The following is a 17,898-nucleotide window of genomic DNA, read 5'->3' as shown; positions in this document are numbered from 1 at the left end:
AGGAGTTGACCCTTTTGTTTTACAGATTAGAAAAAAGCCAGAGAAGCTCAGGCAACTTGCTGGTGGACACAGGGTGCTTGGGGCAGAGCCCTCAGAGAGCCCAAGGATCCCCACACTCCCTTGCCAGGTACTATCTGTACCCTCAATTCACTACACTACCTTCAGAAAAAAAGTCAGAGAAAGCTGAGGTCTCCCAGGATGATCAGCAACAGCTGATTATGGAGCACCATGGGTGTGCAGGGGCATCGCTTTACAACACTTCCCCAGCTTAGCACAACTTACCTCCTCTGGGTGCACTGCAGACTCAACTTCTTCAAGTCTGAAACTACATTCAAATTTGTTTACTGTGTCACTGGCCCTGCCTTGGTCAGTGGGAGACCCTGTTACTGTCAGGAGAAATACTCTATGGTGCAAAGGACACCTAATGCAGATGCACCCTAGTATGCATGTAGTAATTTCTTCAAAAAAATTGAAGTTAAATGAAAAATGACTTCAATCTTTAAGCCTTATAAGAACATATTTTATAAATTCAACTTTTTTTTTAGTTGTAGATGGACACAATATCTTTTATTTATTTATTGTTATGTGGTGCTGAGGATCGAACCTAGTGCCTCATGTGTGCTACTGCTGAGCCACAATCCCAACCTTTATAAATTCAACGTCAATAGCATCTTAAAAATGTTTTTTTGGTTATACACAACATCAGGATACTCCCTGGCATAATCACAAAACCATGGAACACAGCCAGCTGCAATTCTACCCCGAGCACTCCCCACTACCCTCCTCCTACTCCACGGATTCTCCTTCAATCCATTTAGTTCAGTTTTGCTTGTTTGTTTGTTTTTCAATTAGTCTACTGCGGATACACCAGATGCCAGGATCCACAGTGCCCTACACCCCGGCACGCGCGCACACACAGAAGTTTGACTGAGTTCATTCCACTGTCTTTCCCTTTTCCTGTCCTCTCTTCCTCCTCCTTAACCCCCTTCTTCTACTCTACTTTACACAATGCTCAAAAGACCAGGACACTTTTGCAAAGAGCAGACTGGAAGACGAGAAGACAACTGATGCACAGAAATGCCAAGGAGTCAGGAAAAATAATCAAATGCTCTCTTTAGCTTGTTCCTTGTTCTGAAACCCACCAGAGGCTCACTTTAAACTCAGTGTCTCCGTGTTGCCCAGGCAAGTGCAGATGCTGAGAGGGGAAAGAAATCCAGTCAGTCCCCACGCCATAATAAGAGCAGATTTTGTATTCCTTCCTTCAACAGACTTTCTCTTTGTTTTAAATAGTATGTACTCAAGATCTATTTTCCACTTTGATAATTAGTACTAGTGAGCTAAAAGCAAAGTGGGACATCACTGAGATATTCAGCATGAAGGGAGAAAAAAGATGACAAAAATCTGCAAATCTCATGTCAGATCTACATTGCTGTACTTGATCTTCAGACAGCAATTTCAAAAAAGAAACTCAAATAGCAACAATATCGTCTTTACTTGGAAGTCTTAAATGGAGAAATTATAGACTTTAAAAAATTTCCTTTGCTATCAGTGTCTGAACAGAGTAAAGATAGAAAACAGACCTCAACGAGACACTGGTAAGTCTACATTTCTAATAACCGGATTGTACTAGCATTAGAATAAATATGTATTACAAACATATTAAATATTGTATAATAATAAATATACTTAGTGTATCTCAATCAAGCTTAATTACTTGCTTACTCTTCATAAAAATGTCCAGAGCGGTCCTAGGCTCAGAATATCACTTTTTCACTATAAGATGATGAAAAAAAAAAAAAATCAAACTTTCCACATAAGGTTTATAATATAACTAAAAAGGTCTTGGAGCAAAAAGTAGAGACGTGCAGATTCTTTCTTCATTGTGTGGGTAAGAGAACTAAACACCAAGAAGAGTAAAGGTGATATTCCAACACGGTTTAGAAACAGACTTTTAGAAGGCAATTTAGGTATATATCATTCTTTCCTACCTAAATTTCTTCCTTTAAAAAATGTAGTGGAAGGGAAACTGATCATGGGAACCATCTTAGAGTCAAAGCAAAGAGTAAAATTAGAACCTCGAGTGAGGAAGGAACTAGTGGCAGTATTTCCAAGGCATTCAGGTTTTCTAAGTGACCACAACCCATCTGCAGAGAAGGCTAATCAACATCTGCCTTAATTTTAGTTTCTTAAAAAGAGTACTTAAAGAAGAGATCAGAGAAATAGATTGTCCATTATATTGAATACAAAACACGCACTTTAGTAAGCACTGGAGATTTAACAAAAATAGGTCACTGTCTCTGTTCCTGAGGGTTTCTGGGGCAGCAAATGTAAACAAGAAATTCCAGGAAGAAATGATTTTCAGGCCATGCTGGAGACAGTGCACCCCTGCCCCCCACAAAAGAGTGTTAATGATGAAAGAAGAATCCAAAGACAGTGTAATAAGAGCTGGGTCTTGGAGCAGATGCTGGAGTTTACCTGCAGTTTTCACACAGTTAGACACCTAGGTGGCAAGCAGCATGGTGGCAGAAAAGCACATGTACCCAAGAACATCATCAGCTTGACCAAAAAGTGCATGCAAAGAAGAGCAAGACCTCGCTGAGCAGTGAGGTAGCACCCACAGCAGTTGCACAGACAGGTGACATGATTTACATTTTCTTTAGAGTTATCTCTGGGCAACACAAAAGACTGGACGTGGCAGACCAGGCTCAAGGTTACTGCAACAGGACAGGTCCAGATCTGGGCAACAGAGGCTCAAAATTAATTGAACTGTACTGAAATTAAAAGTGAAATAATGAGGACCTAAAATAAGGTAGTAGCAGCCATAGTATCAGAGGAATAAAAACCAGTGACATTTGGTATCTGCTACAGGTGTCTACAAATTGTTCCACTGTGTGGATGATAATGCCATTATCAGATAAAAAGACTAAATGACACAAGTGATCCTATGAAGCTGGAAAAGACCAAGTCAAGTGCAACTCTACTGATCTGGGGTTAGGAATGTGAGCTCCAAATCTCATTTTCTCATCTGTAAAATGGGGACCAAGCCATGCATACCTCATTCTTCTAATGATTAAATGAGAAATGCATGAAACAGTGTCTAATTCTGTTAAATGCCCTTAAATGGTGGCCCTTATTAGCACTGGCCAGGCTGCAAGATCACTGCTTAGGTCTCCATGAACTGTGCCCCACTGTTCTTAATGAGCAGAGCCCCTTCCTAGTCGGCTACACTCACAGCACCTCGGACACCCAATAAACAGGTTCAATAAATGCTAAGCAAGAAAAACATGTAATGTACACCTGTTCTATTAGAACCAAGCTTTGCTGTGGGCATAATTCAGTATTAACTATTTCAATAATAAAAATTCTTTTCAAAGAAAAATTTATCAGTGTCATTCTTTTAATTAAATAATGTAACAAAGTTCTATATATGCATTGCCTTAGGGCTGCAATCCACCAGTTAATATTTAAAAACACACTTGCCTTCCACACCAGGTTTTTGCTCTGCCGTGACTCCCCCATCTCAGAGATCCTAAAAGACTGAATTTAGCTTTGAGTCAGACCACAATCAGTTAAATTTCTTAGAATGGGAAAATCAAAGACAAGAATTCCAAAAACAAAACATTACCTACAACTATATATTCAGCTACATATAAACTCAACACTACCAAAAATTTTCAGTGATCCCAAAATGCACAAATAAATATCCATTTATACATCACTGGGTGGACTACATTACAAATATATTAGGGGGGGATCAGGAATTGAACTCAGGGGCACTCAACCACTGAGCCATAGCCCCAGCCCTATCCTGTATTTTATTTAGAGACAGGGTCTCACTGAGATGCTTAGGGCCTCACTTTGGCTGAGGCAGGCTTTGAACTTGTGATCCTCCTGTATTAGCCTCCTGAGCCACTGGGACAGACACTCGCCACCATACCAGGCTACAAATAAATTATTTTTACATGTTTTTACACAAGTAATTTAGCACCATGGTATTTTAAGATTCATTTTACTATAAATTGCCAAAACTGACAAATCTCAGTATTTCAAATCTGGGAAAGACAGAAATCAACCAGTTCTTTTCATTTCAAATTTAAATCCCAACCTAGCATATACCTCTGTACATATAAAAAGTTTCATCTTACAATAGTGGTATTTTAAAGCTTTTATTCACAACTTGCCTGCAGTAACAGAAACTGTACATAGTGAAACTTACAAGAAATCTTGAACACGGAGATTCCCCTTCTAAAACAAAAATCTTTGAAACATGATTCCATTATATAAAATTTCTCCCCAAAAGCCCATTAGATAGTCATGTTTCACAGTTCTTATACCCTTTAGTTAAAAAAAAAAAAAAAAACAAACACAGAATTTAAGATTCAAAAAGATGAGAAATTATGAATTCTTTGTAGAGGATCTTATGGATGCTCCATGTAAGAACTCCAGTTCTCAAGCAATAGAAAGGATAAACAGGCAGAAAGGGAGGTGTTGCCAGGCCAATCATACAGATCCAAAAGGGGGTAAATCTGAATACCAAGCATCAAATAACACTCTACCTACCTACCTTCCCTATTATCACTCTCATCCTGAGCATCAAAGTATGATTCCCCTTCTTACAAATACGCTTCTAGGGTGCACACCAAGACTTGCCAACATTGAGCTGTTCACTGACACGCAATGTCCCACGGTACCCAAGAACAAAGTAGACATGCTATGGCTTGCTCAATATTTTAACTGAAGGGCTTGGAAATAAAGCTAAGTCCTGCATACAAAGGAGTGCAGAGCCTTCCTCCTGGAGCACAGAGTCTGAAAGCCAGTGATACCTGCTCCATCTGACTCTGGCACAAGGCACTCCAGCCTGGGCAAAGTCGATCATTCAAAATCACTACTTGCCCAGGAATTTCATGGTGACATGTAATGTTCTTTCAAAAAGTTGTATAATTTTAAAAGTAGTCAAGTGTCGAACAACACTTCTAGGAACCTGATTTAAGACAGTGAGTATATATTCCATATTCTCAGTCTGTGTTTATGGGTAAATCTAAGAGACAGGATGAGAAACCCTGAACTTTATAAAGAGAAACACAGCAAAAAGCAAAATACGTCAATCTAGACAGCCTCCACTCACTTTATACATTACAAGTGATGCAATTAGGCTAAAAATCTGAGCAAGTAACCACTCTACTGGCATTATATTATTGTCCTCCTCTAATTCAAATGGGCCTGAAAGAGGGCGATCCTTTCTCCCTTGAAAGGATAAGGATGGAAGGAAAAGGAGGAGATGAGAACACTGGTAATCAAGCTCCCTTGTCCATTTAATTCAGTCAGTTTTTTCTACTTTACCTAGTAAGAAATCAAAGTTGACACTTCTGAGCCTCCGCTTCTTCCATTTAAAATTAATAACTACTACCTCTCAGGTGGCTCTGAATATTATACTGGGAGAACACACACAGCTGGCATGCAAAATGTAAAGCACTATGCAAACAAAGCTTCTCGGGATGGCCTAGCCATCTAAATGCTGAAGGGCCATTCAGTCAAGTCATACTCTACAAGTTGAGGCCCCAAGCTTTACATCTGGAAAATGAGAATTAGGTCATGCACCACACATTTGTGGTACACACCCATGATCCCAGCTACTCAGGAGGCTGAAGCAGGAGGATCCTAATTCCAGGCCAGCCTCAGTAACTTAACAAGATAGTGTCTCAAAATAAATTTTGAAAAGACAGGAAGTGTAACTTAACAGTGGAGCACTTGTCCAGCATCATGAAGGAGGCCCTCAGTTCACTCACAAAAACAGCAAAAATAAATAAATATGTAAATAAATACGCCAATCGCGCTTCATATTGTTTACAGTATGTATTCTGTGCCAGGTCATATGCTAAGTACACTACAATCATTCAATCTTTCTTTTTTTAGGGGCGGGGTGGGGAGTTACAGAGGAGAGAGTCCAGGGGTGCTTAATCACTGAGCCATATCCTCGGCCCTTTTTTCTTTCTTTCTTTTTTAAGAGAGAGAGAGAGAGAGGAGGGAATTTTTTTAATATTTATTTTTTAGTTTTCAGCAGACATAATATCTTTATTTGTATGTGGTGCTCGCATGCCAGGCTAGCGCACTACCGCTTGAGCCACTTCCCCAGCCCCTTTCTTTTTTATTTTGAGACAAGGTCTCACTAAGTTGTTTCGGGCCTCATACTTGTGACCCTCCTGCCTCAGCCTCCCAACAAGTCTGGGATTACAAGCATGCACCACTATGCCCAGCCTTATTTATCTTTACATAATCCCTACAGAGAAGTTGATGCCCATATTTTATAAATGAAAAATGAAAGAAAAGGCTCAAGTAACCTGACCAAGGTCACTAGGCCAACAGCAGAGCTACTGTTGCTCAAACTGAGGTTGACACCAAAACACTTTTTCTCGACTATTACTCTTCCTCTCCAATATGGCAGCCACTAGTCAAACATTCCCATTGAACACTTGAGATGTGGCCTGTCTGAATTAAGAGCTGTAATTACAAAACATACACCAGATTATGAAGACTTTTATGAAGCTATAAAATATGATATTTTTTATTGGTTACAGGTTGAAACGATAACATTCTGGAAATAACTGACTAAACAAAATATATAAATTTCACCTGCTTTGTACTTCCTGCAGTTCAAAATCATGCATGGTCTGCAATATGTCTACTTGGATAGCACTGATTCAGAACATCATCTACATATCTTGTAATGAAATTTCAAACTCGAATACAACATATTCAATTCATTCAGACACTTTCCAATGTTAATGGTTTATTTCCATGGTATAGGGAGTTAAACCCAGCAGTGCTCTACCACTTAGCTATATCCCCAACTGTTTTTACTTTTTTTGTTTTTTGGTTTTTTTTTTTTTTTTTGTGGGTTTTTTTTTTTTTTTTTTGGTACTGGGGATTGAACCCAAGGGCACTTAACCACTGAGTACCACATCCCCAGCCCTTTTTTCTATTTTATTTAAAGATAGGTTCCCGCTAAGTTGCTGAGGCCGACTCTTTGAACTAGCGATCCTTCTACCTCCTCCACTGGGATTACAGGTGTGCGCCACCATGCCTGCCCTCATTTTTCTGTTTAATTTTTTGAGACAGTATCTTGGTAAATTTCCAAGTGTGGCCTCAAACTTATGATCCTCCTGCCTCTGCCTCCCAAGTAGCTGGGATTACAAGTATGCGCCACCACACCCAGTTTTATAGTTTAATTCAGTATAACTGATAAAAACAATTTTAGTCTTCAGGCAGAAACAGTTTCACTTAAATTTCAATGTCTCAAAATAATTTTCTTAAAAATCTCTGATAACTGCTTTCTTCCCAACTACAAAAGTGATACAGACATACCAACAGAAATTATGGGGGGGGGGGGAAGCACCGTTTCTCTCGATGATAGTTATTATTTTGATCAATCATTCCTAATACTAATATTAGGAATACTAATACTCATATTAGGTTGAATGGTACGAAATATTGAGATTAAAGTGGGACCATAGTTTTATCATTCTGAAACTTGCCTTTTCTAATTATTATACTATAAATACTTGCCTCCATCATTACATATTCTTTCTAAACAGTTTAACTTACTTTGAAATAATCAGACTCACAGTAAGTTACAACAATAATACAGAAAAGTCTCATGTAACTTCCACCCAGTTTCCTCACAATGTGCACCTTCTGGATTATAGTAAAATGTCAAAACCAGGAAACTGACTATGGTATATGTGTAAATAATTCTCTGCCATTTTATGTGTGCTTTACCATCTCAAGAATAATTTTAGACCCAATAACTTTACAGACTTATATGATATGAGGATAATTTGACACCTGTGTGCAATGTACAACGAGCAAGTCAGTGTGATTATACTATTTCCATCGCCTCAAATTATGTCATTTCTTTAAGAACCTCTGAACTCCTCTCTTACACTTCTCTGGAAATAACAGTGGTGAACACCAGTCCCCTACCGTGGTGGACCACCAGAGCTCACGCCTCCCGACTTTACTCAGCTACCTGCATCCAACCTCTCAATCCTCCTCACCAACTCAAGCCATTTCTTCACACCTGTATATTCACAAAACTACAACCACAACCAAGACACATATCACGTGAACGCCAGCCTTTTTAACTCATGCCCACCTCTCCCAGTCCCTCCACCAGCCCGGAGCATTGGGAATTCTGTCATTTCAAGAATGGCAATGGCACCCTACAAAATCTTTGCGACTGGCTCTTTTCACTCTGCAAAAGACCCCTGAGGTCCATCCAAGTTATACTAATAATCAGTACATGTCCCTCGGTATTGCTCAATAGCATTCCACAGCACAGATGTTCTAGTCACCTACTGAAGAACACCTAGGTCACTTCTAGTTTGGGGCTATGACCAAAAAAAAAAAAAAATTGACCAGATTTTGTGTGAACCCAGGCTTTCACTGCTCTGGGATAAACATCCAGGGGTGTGACCACTTGGGTCACATGGTAAGTACTGTTTGGTTCTAAGACACTGCCAGACTATTTTCCAGAATGTAAAGCATACTGTTCTACATTCTCATCAGCCATTTATGACAAATCTCGAAACATTTTTTAACAGCTGCAAAATATTCTATCATGAATATTCCATATTTTTAACAACTCTGTGCTGATCCTTACTTAGGTAATTTTCAATTTGTTGTTATATACTGAGGAATTTATGTGGTCACACAAAATCCTAGAAATCATTTTTTGTTGGGTCACAGGGTACAAATATTTTACAAGCATTTGATACCAACTGCCATACTGGCCTCCAAAAACTTAATCAATTTATGTATCCATTGAAGGTGAGAATGCCCATTTCCAAACCTCACTAAAATTATTTTTTAGTCTTTACAATCTGATTGGCCAAAATGTTAATCTTATTTTGTATCTCTCTGAATAATTGGGGAAGTTATATTTTTCTCAAGTTTGTATTTTTTTTCCTAATGATTACTTGTTCAGATTATTTGCCAGATTTTTACTAGAATGTCGGTTTACTGATTATAAAACCTGGTTCCATCCAGAAACAGGATTTGTTAAAAAATATATTTTATCTGAAATCAAAGTGTTAGTAAAGTAAGGTAACAGTTGACTCTACAATGCAGAAAAGACACCAGGGTAGAACTGATATGGCCCCCCAATTTATATTCCTATACTTTGCACAGAATATTAATTCATTAAGGTATCACCTCCAATGCCAACCTAGGTCAATAATATGGTCCTAAAATGTTGACCACTTAAATAAGTTCACTCTGAAATACCAACACATCATGTTTCCATACAATCAAAACCTTTGCTGGGAATGGTGGCACACACCTGCAATCCCAGCGGCTAGGGAGGCTGAGGTAGGAGGATCACAAATACAAAACCAACCCCAGAAATTTAGCAAGGCCCTAAGCAATTCAGTGAGACCTTGTCTCTCTAAATAAAATATAAAAAGGGCTGGGGATGTGGCTCAGTGGTTAAGTTCCCCTGGGTTCAATCCCCAGTACCAAAAAAATAAACAAGTAAATAAACAAACTTGCCCGGAAAAACCGGCTGCTCTTTAGGAGAGCCTAAGGTCATGTAAACCAGTAGTTTCCCAAAGTGCAGAATCAACACTACCTGCAAACTTACTAGAAATGCAAATTCTCAGACCCTACACCAGTAAATTCCAAGGTGACATTCAGCAATGTCTGTTCAACAAGACTCTGAAAAGACAGCAAATGATACTGGCAAAACTGGATGCTCATATGCAGAAGAATGAACTAGATCCCTCACATTCTGCACAAAAGTCAACTCAAAATGGTCAAAGACCTAAGAATTAGACTAGAAACTTTGCAACTTTGCAACTGCTAGAAGAAACCAGAGGGTCAACTCTGACATAGGCACAGGTATCAATTTCCTCAACAGAACTCCTAAAATTCAGGAATTAATACAATAATTGATAAATGGGATGGCATCAAATTAAAAAGCTTCTGACAGCAAAGAAAATGAGCGAAACAAGGGAGAAAATATTTGCCAGCTCCTCTTCCAACAGAGAATACTCAGAATATATAAAGAATTCTAAAACTTACCACACCAAGGGAAGAAAAACCCAATCAATAAATGGCCAAATGAATTAAACAGACCTCTCATAAGAAGAAAATACAAATTGCCAACAAAAATATGAAAAAATGTTCAAAGCAATCAGAGAAATGCAAATCAAAACACTGAGATTTCATCTCAGTCTAGTTAGAATGGAGAACACAGAGAATAATACTGGAGAGGATGTGGGCAAAAAGAATACTCAACTGTTGGCGGGACCATAAATTAGTACAACCACTATGAAAATCAGTATAGAGGTTCCTCAAAAGACTATGAATGGAACCACCATATGACCCAGCTACACCACTCCGCCATATTTAATCCTAAAGAATTAAAGCCATCATACTATTATAGCAATACACGAATATCCATGTTTATAGCAGCACAATTTACAACAACAACCGAATACAGAACCAGTCTAGGTGTCTGTCAATGGAGGAATGGGTAAAGAAAATTCGGTATTCAGAATGGAGTTTTATTTAGCCATACAGAATGAAATTATGTCATTCACGAGGAAATGGATGGAAAACTAAAAGCATTATGTTATGAGAAATAAGCCAAACTCAGAAGGTCAAGCTGTGGATGTTTTTTCTCCAATGTGGAAGAGAGCGAGGAAAAAAAGGTGGGGGGGTCCTCCTGAAAACAGAAGGAGGACCAATAGAAGAAAGGAGCGGGGAAGAAGGAGGAAGAGAACAGAGAGGTGTAGAGAAGGAAACTGCCCAACTGCACATGTACAAACACATAACAACGAAGCCCAAAGCTTTCAGGTGATTGTGGTGCACATGAAGGTCCCAGAACTAGCACTCTAAACACATCTAGAATGAAAACATTAAATCCGCATACCCAAAATTGTTCTTTAGTGAAGGGTTTGGACAAAATTATTATGCCTTTGAATTAAGAATTTACTATTCAGTTTTCCCCCCAAAATGAAACAATCTTGAAAAAAAATTAATTCCTGCTTTGCTCTCTACAAATAAAGAAATCCTAAAATTGTAAAATGTTCACAAACTTCTTCTTCCTTAAAGAATCCAGACTGAACCAGATCAGAAGTCTTCAAATCAGACTTAATTTGTTTCACATCACACATAGCCTGACACGTCCATTCCCACATGGAATACCTACTGCTTTAGAAACTCAACTGCCATCACTCAGATATTTGTAGTCGTGTGAATAAATAAATTACTCAATAAACAAAAATATTTATCAATGGCAGGATTATGAGTGATGTTTATTTTTTTTTTGTTTTGTCCCTATACTTCCTAAAATAAATGTGTTACCTTCATAACCAAAACAAATGACAAGGAATCATTTACCAAATGTAACTACAAAATAAAATGACCTATGGAACATTACCTTCTTTGGGTTCTAACCAGCCTTCACTGATATTTCTTCTTCCTTTACCCATACAATAAAAATATACAAATAGTTCACAAAGATGCCGAGCTGATACAAGATAAATGGAATCCAGCTCCCACCCTGGAGGACCTGCGCTCAGCTGTGGTGGGAATGTCCATCCACCTAGCAAGTGTCCCAGCTCCCTCACCCTGAAGACAAGTAAGGTGGTTTGGTCACAGAATCCCCACCTCTAGGCAACAAAGAGTGGCCCAGGGACTAGGCGAGTGACAGCAGACCTGATTCTTGTAGTTCTTCCTTTGATAGTCCCTGAGTCCAAATGGATATGGACCTCCTCATTACTGGCCATGTGCACTATAAACTGTCTTGTCTTTTGGCTGAAAGAAGTTGGATTCCTACTTCTTATGACTTTGACCACTCTTGCAGCATTTATGATATTAAATCAGGTTTAGTTTTGTAAAAGCATGAAAAGGGTAGCTATAAACCCTCATGTGACATCTCATCTGTTCTTAGAAGAAAGCAGTCACCAGGTTCACTGTAGCCCATGACTAACCACCATGCCTGGTGGAAGACCCAATATGCTGCTGAAACTGGAGGATGCCACTCTTCATTTCTTGCCCCCTCTAAAATCTGCCAAAGCGACTCTTCGTCTGTATTGCTAGTGCTCTTAAATTGTAGAGAGAAATATTTTGGAAAGTTTTAAGACACTTTTTTTTAAAACATATCCCTTCTGCTAGTTTCTCTTCCCAACCAAAGGATAATTTAAACAGAGGGAGGAAAGCAGAGGAGATAGTAGCATCAAACTCTCATGATTTCTGAGTAGTACAGTGGTACATCTGCATTACCTTTACTCAGAATTCATTTTGGTAACATTTGACTGTTTTTGTCAATTAACTATACGGAAATGAAAATACAGCTAAATAAATGAATGAATTGCACAAGTCAAGACTTCAACTTAACAGAAATAATCCAAATTACTTGACAGATGTCCACAGTGTCCAAGGTCCAACTATCAAGCACAAAGGGTCCAGCATCAAGTGAAGTTATTAGGGCAGAACAAGAGCATAACATTTCCAACACTACTTAGTATGTTTTGTAAACATTATTAAGTCCCCTTAAGGTGACAGTTTACAAACATACAACTTCAGGGCTGGGGATGTGGCTCAAGTGGTAGCGCGCTCGCCTGGCATGCGTGCGGCCCGGGTTCGATCCTCAGCACCACATACAAACAAAGATGTTGTGTCCGTTGAAAACTAAAAAAAGAATAAATATTAAAATTCTCTCTCTCTCTCTTAAAAAAAAATTTTAAACAGAAGTTCTTTAAAAAAAAAAAAAAACAAATATACAACTTCAGTTCCTTAGTACCCGCCAAAATAGGTTTTGTACCACAGGATCAATCCCTTGCTTCATTATTACCAACCAGACTTTCCAACGTGATTTCTGGCTACTGACACCACGAACTGGACAACCAGAAATAAGGCTTTTCACAATTAATGTTACTTAGGTAAACACACCAATGATCTGAAGTTCAAAAACCCCACTCCAGGAAGTGAGTTAAATGCACAGTCTACAGCCCCCACATCTGTAATCCTGTTTTAATTTCAAGAACTTGTTTAGAAAACAAAATCAGAAAAACAGGAATACTACCCAGACTTCATAAAGACCACCTGTGCCTAACCCAGTCACATTAAACAAACACACAAGATGACAGCCCTAATGTATGATATATAAGAACGTTTAATAGAACTTTTGGGGGGATGGGAGGTGAGAGACACAGGGTCTCACTATATTGCCCAAGCAGGGCTCCAATTTGTGAGCTCAATGTGTCCTCCTACCCCAGCCTCCCCAAAAGTTGGGATCGGCGGTACATCCCCCCACAGCATTAGATTTCTTTCTGGAACTCTTTTCTTCCAGTCCTCATTTATTCTGTACAGTATGTATTTACTGAACCCCTACCAAGTGCCAGGCATTGTAATAAACATAGGAAAATAAAGACACAAAAGAAAAGTCCTGCCCTCAAGATGAGACAACACAACAGAAGCACACTGAAGATCCCATAAATATAGTTCAAGTGTTATGACAGAGGTATGCATGACTGCAGGGGAAAGAAAGGCTTCCTGAGGCCTGAGAGAGGACAGAGAGACATCTAGTCAGAACACAAGAAGAAAGGAAAAGGCCAGGCGTGGAGGCGCATGCCTGAAATCCCAGGAGCTAGGGAGGCTGAAGCAGGAGGATCTCAAGTTCAAAGCCAGCCTTGGCAAAGGCGAGGCCCTAAGCAACTCAGTGATACCCCGTCTCTAAATAAAATACAGAATAGGGCTTGGGATGTGGCTCAGTGATCGAGTGCCCCTGAGTTCAATCCAGGAAGGAAGGAAGGGAGGGAGTGCATGCATTCATTTCAAAAGAAACCACAGAAGAGCATGAAGGCATGCAAGTGAGACCCCACAGTCCACACTCAGAACACACCATACTAGGTATGTGGAGGGCAAATGAGGTAGTGGTGGGCTGCTCACAGAAATTCTAAACAAAGACAGAGGAAAGGAACCCAATCCCAAGGCTCTTCGTGATACTCAGGATTTGAATTCTATCCTAAAAACAATGAGAACCAGGTCATAATTTTAACCAGGAACTGGAATGTTCTGGTTGGCATTTGAGAAAACACTTTTACATTAATTCAGCTTTTCAACCTGTGGGGTAAGAACTGTCTTTAAGTGGCCCAAGTAAGAAACCCAAGACGCAGTGGCTTTTCTAACCCTATGTACACAGGCGGAGGTAGTGATGGGTGGATGGTAAGTAGTACCTGGGCAGACACGGGAGAAGTAAAAAGTGTGGATGATGTCATCTGAATAGAGTGATGAAGGTACAGGAGAGGAGTGGGCAAAGAACTATGTAACTGGGCTGGGGATGTGGCTCAAGCGGTAGCACGCTCGCCTGGCTTCGATCCTCAGCACCACATACAAACAAAGATGTTGTGTCCGCCGAAAACTAAAAAATAAATATTCGGGGCTGGAGATGTGGCTCAAGCGGTAGCACGCTCGCCTGGCATGCGTGCGGCCCGGGTTCTATCTTCAGCACCACATACAAACAAAGATGTTGTGTCCGCCAAAAACTAAAAAAAAAATAAATATTAAAATTCTCTCTCTCTCTCTCTCTCTCTCTCTCTCTCTCACTCTATCTTAAAAAAATATATTAATTTTTTTTTTTTTTAAAAAGAACTATGTAACTTGTATCTGCCTACGGAACAAATCTGACATGCAAGAATCAGGGAGGCCCAAAGTTTCTCTCTGCCCTCTTTCAAAAAGCACTTACTTTAAAAAAAAAAAAAAAAAAAAAAAAAGCACTCTCTGTCTCTACATTGGACTCAACTTGCTCCACTCTCATCCAGGGTGCTATCCACCACTGGCCATCTTCTTACACACTAACTTTCCAACAAGTTTGTTAAGTTCCCTGAAAGCAGGAGTTTCCTACTTATTTAACCAATGCCTTAAAACTGAATTGACTGATGAACATACTACTGATGAGAGGCCATGATTGACTCCCTTTATGACCACTGCAAAGTCTTACACACCAGGCCCCGCTCCTCTCACACTGGGTGCTGTGCTGCCAGGAGGTAGGTTAGAGAAGAGGGCGGGAGGGGTCCTCCCTCTACAATGTGTAAACAAGGGTCTGCATGCCAAGAGTGAGCTTTAAGAGATTCTTAGGGATAAAACTGGGAAAATCAGAACTGCACACAACAGATAGGAGTTTTGCAAACACCACTATGACTGAAAGAAGCCAGAACCACACTGTGTATACTCTTAAGATTCCATTCAAAGAGAATTCAAAAACAAGCAAAGCCTTATCTCCTGTGCTACAAGTCAGGAGAGCAGGGGCAGGTGGCAGAGTACAAGGGCTTCTGAGAATGTTCTCTTTAAGAATCTGATGCAGAATCTGGTCCCAGTTATAAACACACAATCACCTTGTGAAAGAGCAGCAAATCTTTAAACTCATGATACATGCACCTTCAATTCAAACAACTCTTTAAAAAAATAAAAAATAAACTACGGGGCAGGGGTTGTAGCTCTATGGTAGAGCACTTGCCTCACACATGTGAGGCCCTGGATTCGATCTCGGCACCACATAAAAATAAACAAATAAAAACAAAGATATTGTGTCCATCTACAACTTAAAAAAAAATAACTTCGGTTGCTTGACAATTTTCTAAATCTTAGAGTTTCTTCACACCTACTGAAGTACACAACCAATGTATGCCATGTAAATAATACATAAATGAATCCGTTCACACCCTCCCAACTCAATGACTAATAGAGCCTAGTCTACAGCATGCAACTCACTTTAGTAGGTTCTGCACCAATACTGCAGCTCTACGAAATGAGCTAACCTGCACAGGTAAAACTACACCTTAATTATCCTCAAGCATCAAAATAAAAGTAGCCCATTTCCTAACAGTGAAAATGCATACCTCAACACTGGTCCAAAGGAGGTCTCTGCCTGATCTTCCTCACTCCACAGTTCCTAATCCTACCAATTTCTTCACGGCACTTGTGGCCAGCTGAAGTTATCTCATTTTTCTGTCCACTTGCTTTTCTTCTCTTCCTCTCCACAGTATTTCAAATCCCATGAGGATAGAGACCTTGTCTGTCTTTATACCACTGTATACCCAGAGCCCAGATGGCGGTATGCTCAATAAAAACATGTCAAATGACCACAACTACCCAGGTAATTTACTTTAAGGTCATCAAGTACACACAGGATCAAGTCAGTACCAATAAATCAGTTAAGTCCAATGCAACAGCAAACACAAAATAAATTATCACTCCACTCCTGGGTAAGGTAATCTTTGAAACTGTACCAGCTTTTGTACCAGCTCTGAGGTTGAAAGGTTTGATAAGGTTTGATGATTTGGAAGACAGAGGCAATTTTTCCATGTATTTTATGGAGTATTTCTGTAAAAGACAAACACAACAAAACCAAGTACCTAAAGTGTAAAGCCATGGTTTGGATCCTCAGGAAGCACTGTTAGCCTGGCCTTCCTCTGTCCCAGTGCAGGTACCTCCTCCTCTTTCGGGGGTTTTCCTTTCTAAAAAGCATCACCAGGTGACACCCTTACAAAGCTTCCAGCAAAAGTCATAACTAAGTTGTGTTTTCCCACAAAAAGTCTGCAACAGTTCATAATCACCTAAGGTGTTTTGAGTTGGCAAGGTATCTGCATTTAAGGGGGGAAGATTCCAAAGGTACAAATGCAAAGAATCAGGGAGTCTAGAACAAGAAAAACCACACACAACACTGCTGCTGCCTCTCCCTGCACTCCAATATCCTGAGTACCAGCTTTTTCTAAAGCAAATTATTTATTCCCACACCACAGCACAAGCCAAAGTCATTTCCTCGCTTCTACTTGTCTATAAAGGCTCCCAAAACAGTGAACTTTTCAGAGGTGCAGTAGTCAAATAATCAGGAATTAAATAAAGTGTGATTTCAATTCAACATTATAAGAGCAAAGTTCTAAATCTGTGGCAATTAGCCAAAACAAAACTTTTCTAATTTTTCAAGTGAATGCAACGTAAACAGCAGTTGAAAACAAAAATTACAGCCCTACTAGCAAAGAAACATTCATTAATAAGAGCATGGAGCAATGTTTTGGTAATTTTTATTTTAAAGACAACGTTGCACTCACAGTCATAAGACCACAAAAGCAAAATGCTTCTTCACCAGTCTAGGAAGTGCCTACCAGACACCTGCAAGTGCAACTTAAGAGAACAGTTAGGCAGTTCCCAACATTCAGCTTTGCTTCCCTTCCTCTCTTAAGGCAGCATCTTCTTTTTGTGTGTCTGTCAAAGCAGGAAGAGGAGCACTACTACAGCGATCACTTAGGAAGGGATAGGATTCTCTTCCTACCCACCTGCCACCTCTCTTAACACTGAACCCCCCTCTTTATTTTCCATCCAGCAGCACCGCGAAGCAACTCTCTGGCAGCCCCTGACTCCTCCATGCTCCAGGGTCAGAGACTTTCTATCAGAGAACAGGCATAAGGTAACCAGCTTAGGTGATGAAAGGTTCTAAACTACACTGTGGTGATGACATCACAGCTCTTTAAAATGACAAAAAAAAAAAAATTAATTGCAGCATTAGCAATGGACGAATGCTATATGTAAATTACACCTTAACAAAAGTTTATGGGTTCGCTGCTGTTGTTCTATATTGGGGATTGAACTCAAGGGTGCTTTACCACTGAACCACATTCTCAGTCCTTTTATCATGAGGCAGCATCCAGCAAAGTTGCTGAAGTTAGCCTCCAACTTGGTCCCTTCTGCCTCAGCCTACAGAGTTACTGATGACGGGTGTGCATCACCAAGCAGAACCTCAAAAAAGATTTTAAAACAAATAATGACCCAGGGCTAGAGAGTGGGATAGCATGCTTGGGAAAGAATTGCATAAAAGAACCAGAGACCCAACACGTA

This window comes from Spermophilus citellus (genome assembly GCF_964194105.1).
Source record: "Spermophilus citellus genome assembly, contig: SCAFFOLD_39, whole genome shotgun sequence".
Lineage (NCBI taxonomy): Eukaryota > Metazoa > Chordata > Mammalia > Rodentia > Sciuridae > Spermophilus > Spermophilus citellus.
The sequence above is the reverse complement of the archived record's forward strand: the minus strand, read 5'-3'. Positions refer to the sequence as shown.